We start from the raw sequence: 6519 nt of genomic DNA on the forward strand, positions 1-6519 counted from the left end.
AGACCTTGCTCCTCTGATGAATCGGACTGGGCAGGCTGGTTTTCGATCTTTGAGACGACTTCCCACTTATCATTTTGTTTCAGCTCTTTAGTGGCAGCTTCAGAGATCTCAGCAGTTTGAGACGTCTTAATCACCGTTTGTAGGGATGGCTCATCTTCTGTGAGGAGTTTGTTTCGTATGGCTGCATTCTTCATGCCGAATATTAAGGCACTGATGAACCGGGCTTCAGGGTTGTCAAACTTGCATTTTGACATGACGGTGCGAAGACGGGTCACATATTGATTGATGGATTCGCTGTCGTGTTGACTCATCCGTGAGAACTGGTGCTGGTATACGATGGCCGGTTTGGTGGGCTTAAAATGGGAGGCGAGCTTGGACTTCAAGGTGTCCCATGTCACAGAGTTCACCGGCAACGAGTCTGTCAGTGTCTGGGCTAGGTCATAGATTTCGGAGCCACAATAATTGAGGAAGATGGCTCTCTTTCTGTCGCTGTCAGCATCCTTCATTCCTGCAGCTTCCAGGAAGATCTCAAATTTTGCTATGTAGCTGTCCCAGGTGGACTTTTCTGGGTCGAAGATATCAGGACCCCGTCCGACAGGCAGGTTGTCCATTGTGGAAGATCGTAGGTTCGACTGTCCGATATCGCCAGTGAAAAGTCTGAGGCAGTCGGTTCCAAAGAAACTCTTTATTAGGTTCAGCTCTTTCGGAAAGTGACTTCAGCAGGGAACATGACTGGCTTTAACACAGAGCCAGACGCTCCTTATATACTTTTCAACTTCCCGCCGAAACCCGACTGTCAATGTCTCGACCAATCAAAACGTTCAACATACATTGGCCGAAACCCAACTGTCAATGTCTCGACCAATCAAAATGTTCAACATACATTTAACTTATTTACATTGCTTCAATGCATATTTAACAAAAAGGAAAAAGACTTGATCAAGAATGTTGGAATCAGGGACATAAAGTAAGAATGTCCTTCCAGCAGCAGAGGGGGGCCCTGTGGAATTTAAATCTTCTCTCCACAGAGCACATATAGCTAAAGCTTTTCTTGCTTACTGGTTACCAATAAGCAGGGATCAAGCTTGTTTGAAGAGTCAGAGTTTAGTCCATGTCTCTCAACCTTGTTACTTTTAAAATGAATGAATTTTGCGAACTGATGTTTACCCATTTTATGTTTGCCAAAGTTGAGAAACACTAGGTTAGTCACTCATGAAGCACTAATTTTGACAGAGCATAGGGCCTGCAGGCTTGGAGGAAACCTCCTGAATAGAATGAGAACTTACTCTGTACTCTAAGCATGCTTCCTCTAAGACTGCTACCACATGTAGTGCAAAATAAAACAGTTGTAATTCATTCCCTATCTTTACTACCTGCCTACAGCCATGAAAGACTGGACCTTTGTATTTTGTTTGCGGTAAACAAAAAATAAAGTGGAACCTCTTTATCTTTTTTTTTATTCTTGATTGAAATTATAGAAATACTTGACCAATTTCCCTTTTAGCTCAGGTGACAGGCAGTACTATAAAACAATTGTTGGGGGCTTCTTCACCATTCCTCAAAAGTCATGCCCATCAAAGATAAAGCAGTTGCACTTACTTTCAAAGGTGGGGCAGGAAGGGAAGAAGCTAGGAAATCCCTCCAATAGGTGATCTGTTACCATATAGCCAGAGGTGGGCTGCTAAGGTGGAACGGTGACATGTGCTCGCCCTCGTGGCTCTGAGTGCTAGTGGAGTCCAGCGCAATTCTGCTAAAGCAGCTGTGCAGGTAGCAAAATCACACAGAGAGACACAGGTGCACCCGTGCTTCGGCACCTAAAAATCTGGGTGCATCTGTGTCTCTGTGTGTGATTTTGCTACCTGCATAGCTGCAGTAGAAGAATTGTGCTGGACTCGCTAGCAGTCAGAGCCACGGGGGTGAGCATATGTCACCGTTCCATCTTAGCAGCTTACCTCTGCATATAGCTCAGACAAAACCCATGGGAAACTCTATGGCTAAAGTGAAAAAAGAGATTGAAATCCAGAAAGGGATTTCTTAAAACTGGTTTATAGAGCAAAATAGCAGAAAAGTCCTTAATCATGTAATGATTGTATGTGCATCAACACCCTTTTGATTAAAGAAACAATAAATACCTCAGCCTTTGTGAAACAATGGTTCAGGCAATCAGTCTCACATATTTGTTTCAGAGGCTTGCCAATAATAGTTGAAATAAGCAATGATTTTAGTAACCCTGTTGTCAATATAGTTTTAGCAGAAGGAAGAAGCACAGAAGGGGGAGAGGAACAGATCGCAAAACATGGTTGGTGTTATGTTTGCAAGTTGTTAGAATAAAGGTGATCGCTGATTGGAGCAGGCGCGACCAGTGAGAAGCCCGCAAGTGCAACCTATGGGAAGCCAAGGCACGACCAATAAGGAATCACCAGGCGCAACCAATAGGAAGCCCTGGCGCGAAGTCTTGAAACATTGTCACCAATCCCAGCACTGGTAATAAAGTATATAAGGTGCGGTTTTGGCTGCTTGTCTTTAAGTCACTACCTGCCTGTGAGCTGGTCACTTTTAATGTTCCTGATTATTGAATAAAGAGCTGTTACCCTCTTCCTTGGCCTCCAGCCTCTGATTTAACAGTGGCGACGAGGGGTTCGAGCCTTTGCATTCCAGAGATGGCTTCGGCAATGCTGCACGCTTTGCCTTTCTTCAACCCCGATGAGGATTCGTGGACGGCATACATGTCCAAATTTTGCATCTTCCTCCAAGCAAGCAACCTAGACAACGCATCGGAGAACAGAAAAAGAGCTATATTCCTCCATTATTGTGGTCCAGTAATCTACAACCTAGCCACCATGCTCGCAGATGAAGAATCCATCGAGAGCATCTCCTGGACGGCTCTGCAGGAAAAGCTCGTGAACCATTTCCAGCCAACGACTCCTGTTTGCATCAGCCAAAACAAATTTTCCCAAATGAAGCAGGCTGAAGGCGAGTCGATCAATGACTTTGTCACCCGACTACAAGCCTTACTAGCAAAATGCAAATACAAAGACCCAAAAGAACAGCTAATTGACCGTCTAATCTTCGGCATGAGCAACTTAAATCTACAAAAGAAATACCTCATCGATGAGGACGCCTCCTTGCAAGACATCATAAAGGTTGTTAAAGCCGCTGAAGTCTCCAATGCATCTGCCACCAAACTCAAATGCTCAGAACCAACAGTCAACAAGGTAGCCGAGAACAACCCTACAACCACCGAAGACACCACCGGACAGCCTCCGGACCCAGAGACAGAAGAGGACTACTGCCTTCAGATTTGTCGCCCACCGCAATACAACAGCCCATGGCGACCTTTTCCTCCATGCTTCAGGTGCAATACACCCGATCCAGATGCCCATTCAAGGATGCCCTTTGCCATCATTGCCATAGAAAAGGTCACATCGCCGAGGTTTGCTGAGCATCTTCGCCAGGGGATTTTGCCCAACCCTGGCAGTGCCAACCAGCTGCATCTGGAAATTTCAATGCTCCCTATAACCATGGGAACTTCAAACAGACTACCGGCTTCCGCCCAGGATTCCGCAAAGGTAATTCCCCATTCCCCATTAGCTATAACTCTTCACCGACACAGGGGAAACTTTTTACCTCACTTTTGATTAACAATTGACCCTGCAAAATGGAAATTGACACGGGATCCCATCACTCTATAATGCCGTGGCATAAATTTCACCTATACTTTCCACATGTTCAAAAAGAACAATTAATTCCTTGGACTTCCGGACTTTCAGATTTTCAGGAAATGCTATTCCTGTATTAGGATCTATCAATGTACCAGTATGTTGTGAGGGGTTTAAGGGAATGTTGCCGCTAATTGTTGTAGAGGGCCCTAGGCACACGTCGTTGGGGTTAGATTGGTTCCAGCCGATTGGTATGGGAATCACGGGAATTCACTCCATTACCAACCCAAACTTACCCCCGATGGATATAATGAGGGAATTTGCTGATGTATTTGAACCAGGACTGGGCACATACAAGGGCACCCCAATCTCATTCAATCTTGACCCCACGGTAGCCCCAATTTGTCTCAAACCCCGGAGGGTACCCTTACCGCTGCTTCCAAAAATCGACCAACAATTAGACAAATTAATAGCCCAAGGAATCCTAGTACCAATAGATCATGCTAAATGGGAGACCCCAATCGTCCTTCCTTTAAAACCAGATGGCTCAGTCCGTATATGTGCTGACTACAAAGCGATGATTAACAGAGCTTTGCAACACAATGCCTACCCAATACCAGTAGTGCAACATGGCTCCATTTTCGCCAAGATCGATTTAGCACAGGCATACCAGCAATTACCTGTCTCAGAGGAAACAGTGGAAATTCAAACAATAGTAACCCATCGGGGGGCATTTAAATGCACCCAATTACAATTTGGAGTTGCAATTGCCCCCGGCATCTTTCAGAGCCTAATGGAGCGCCTATTAAACAAAATCCCCGGGGTGGTGCCATATTTCGACGACGTACTTATTTCTGCAACAATCAGCCTCCCAATTATGGGAAAGAATCTGACAGATGTTAACAAAATTCCAGGAAACGGGTCTCCACATAAAACCAGATAAATGCTCATGGGCAGTCTCCAGTGTTGAATTTCGAGGGTTCTCTATAGACAAAAAAGGCATCCATCCAACAGAAGAAAAAGTCCTAGCAATAAAAAATGCCCCTGTCCCAACAAACAAGGCTGAACTACAATCATTCCTGGGCTTACTAAACTTCTATTCCATATTTCTCAAACAGAAAGCCACGGTTGCGGAGCCTCTCCATCGTCTACTTAAACAAGGCACAGTCTGGACATGGGGACCCACCGAACACAACGCCTTTCAAGCCATTAAAAAATCATTATCATCTGACAGTGTTCTTGTACAGTATAATATTACTATGCCTGTAAGCTTAACATGCGACGCTTCCCCCTTCGGGATAGGAGCCGTCCTTAGTCATACATTTCAAGACGGCACCGATGCTCCCATTGCATTTTATTCAAAAACCCTGGCTCCGGCAGAAAGAAACTACTCCCAATTAGACAAAGAAGTGCTAGCATTGGTTGCAGGTGTTAAAAAATTCCATGGATATTTGTTCGGCCGCTCATTTACCTTAATCACGGACCATAAACCCCTATTGGGAATTCTAGCGAGAGATAGACAGGCCCCCAAATTTCTCTCCCCGAGGATGACCCATTGGACAATTTTCTTAGCGGTTTACAATTATGTCCTCAAGCACAGGGGAGGGAAGGAAATTGGCCATGCAGATGCCCTGAGCAGATGCCCCCAGGCAGACTTGGTAAAGGACGCAGCCCCAGCCTCGGATGTATTACTGATTGAAATGCAGGAAAACTCAAAAATAATCGCAGACGAAATAGCCAGAGAGACAAATGTAGACCCTGTGTTGTCCCAAGTCAAACAATGGGTTCTAAAGGGGTGGCCAGAAGAAATACCGAAAGAAACTTGTCAGGCATTCAAAAATAGACAATGGAATTAAGTGTGTTAAGGGATTGCATACTGTGGGGGTGACCAAGTAATAGTCCCGATACAACTACAAAAGAAAGCATAAAATTGCTACATCAAGGTCACCCAGGCATGGTAAGAATGAAAAGCCTGGCTAGGAGCCATCTATGGTGGCTGGGGTTGGATCAGGAAATAGAAACATGAGTAGCCACTTGTAATCCGTGCCAACAAACTCGCCCAGAACTGCCCAAGACCAAGCCTACGGAGTGGGAAACACCAAAAGGACCATGGTCTTGCATCCATAAAGATTTTGCAGGCCCACTAGCGGGCCAATTGTTCCTAATCATAGTGGACGTGTACTCAAAATGGCTGGAGGTTGTTTTAATGACCTCAACTACAACGGCAGCTACAATAAAGGCACTTCGGAAAATCTTCGCAATGCACGAACTGCCAGACGTCCTGGTCTCCGACAACGGCCCACAACTGACTTCCAGACAAATGGAAGTCTTCCTAGCCGAACGGGGGATCCGCCACGCATTAACATCACCCCATTTCATGGCTACTAACGGCCGGGCTGAACGCATGGTGAGGTTCACTAAAGAAGCCCTTCACCGATCGACCCCCGGAGACTGGCAGCAGCAGCTGGACGAGTTCCTGATGGCCCAACACATTACCCCTTTGGCCAGCACCAAGAAAAGTCCAGCACAGCTTCTTATGGGAAGAAAACTCCGTTCCCAGCTGGACAGACTTCACCCGGAATACACCAAAGAAAAAGACAAACCATGGGGGAGCCCGAAAGGACTTTTAAAACGGGCGACCCAGTGTATGCCAAAGACTTTGACTCCAACCTCCACTGGAGGGAGGGGACCATAGAACATAGAACCGGTCCCAAATCATATACAATCCTCCTCCACAACAGGAGGATTTGGCGAAGACACGTTGACCAAATCAGAAAGCAACATCCCGGAGAGTTATCCCAAAATAACAGTAACATTCTCCCCACAGATTGCACTACAAGAAACCAGCAGGAACAACTGT

This window comes from Erythrolamprus reginae, chromosome 3, assembly GCF_031021105.1.
Source record: "Erythrolamprus reginae isolate rEryReg1 chromosome 3, rEryReg1.hap1, whole genome shotgun sequence".
NCBI classification, from domain to species: Eukaryota; Metazoa; Chordata; class Lepidosauria; order Squamata; family Dipsadidae; genus Erythrolamprus; species Erythrolamprus reginae.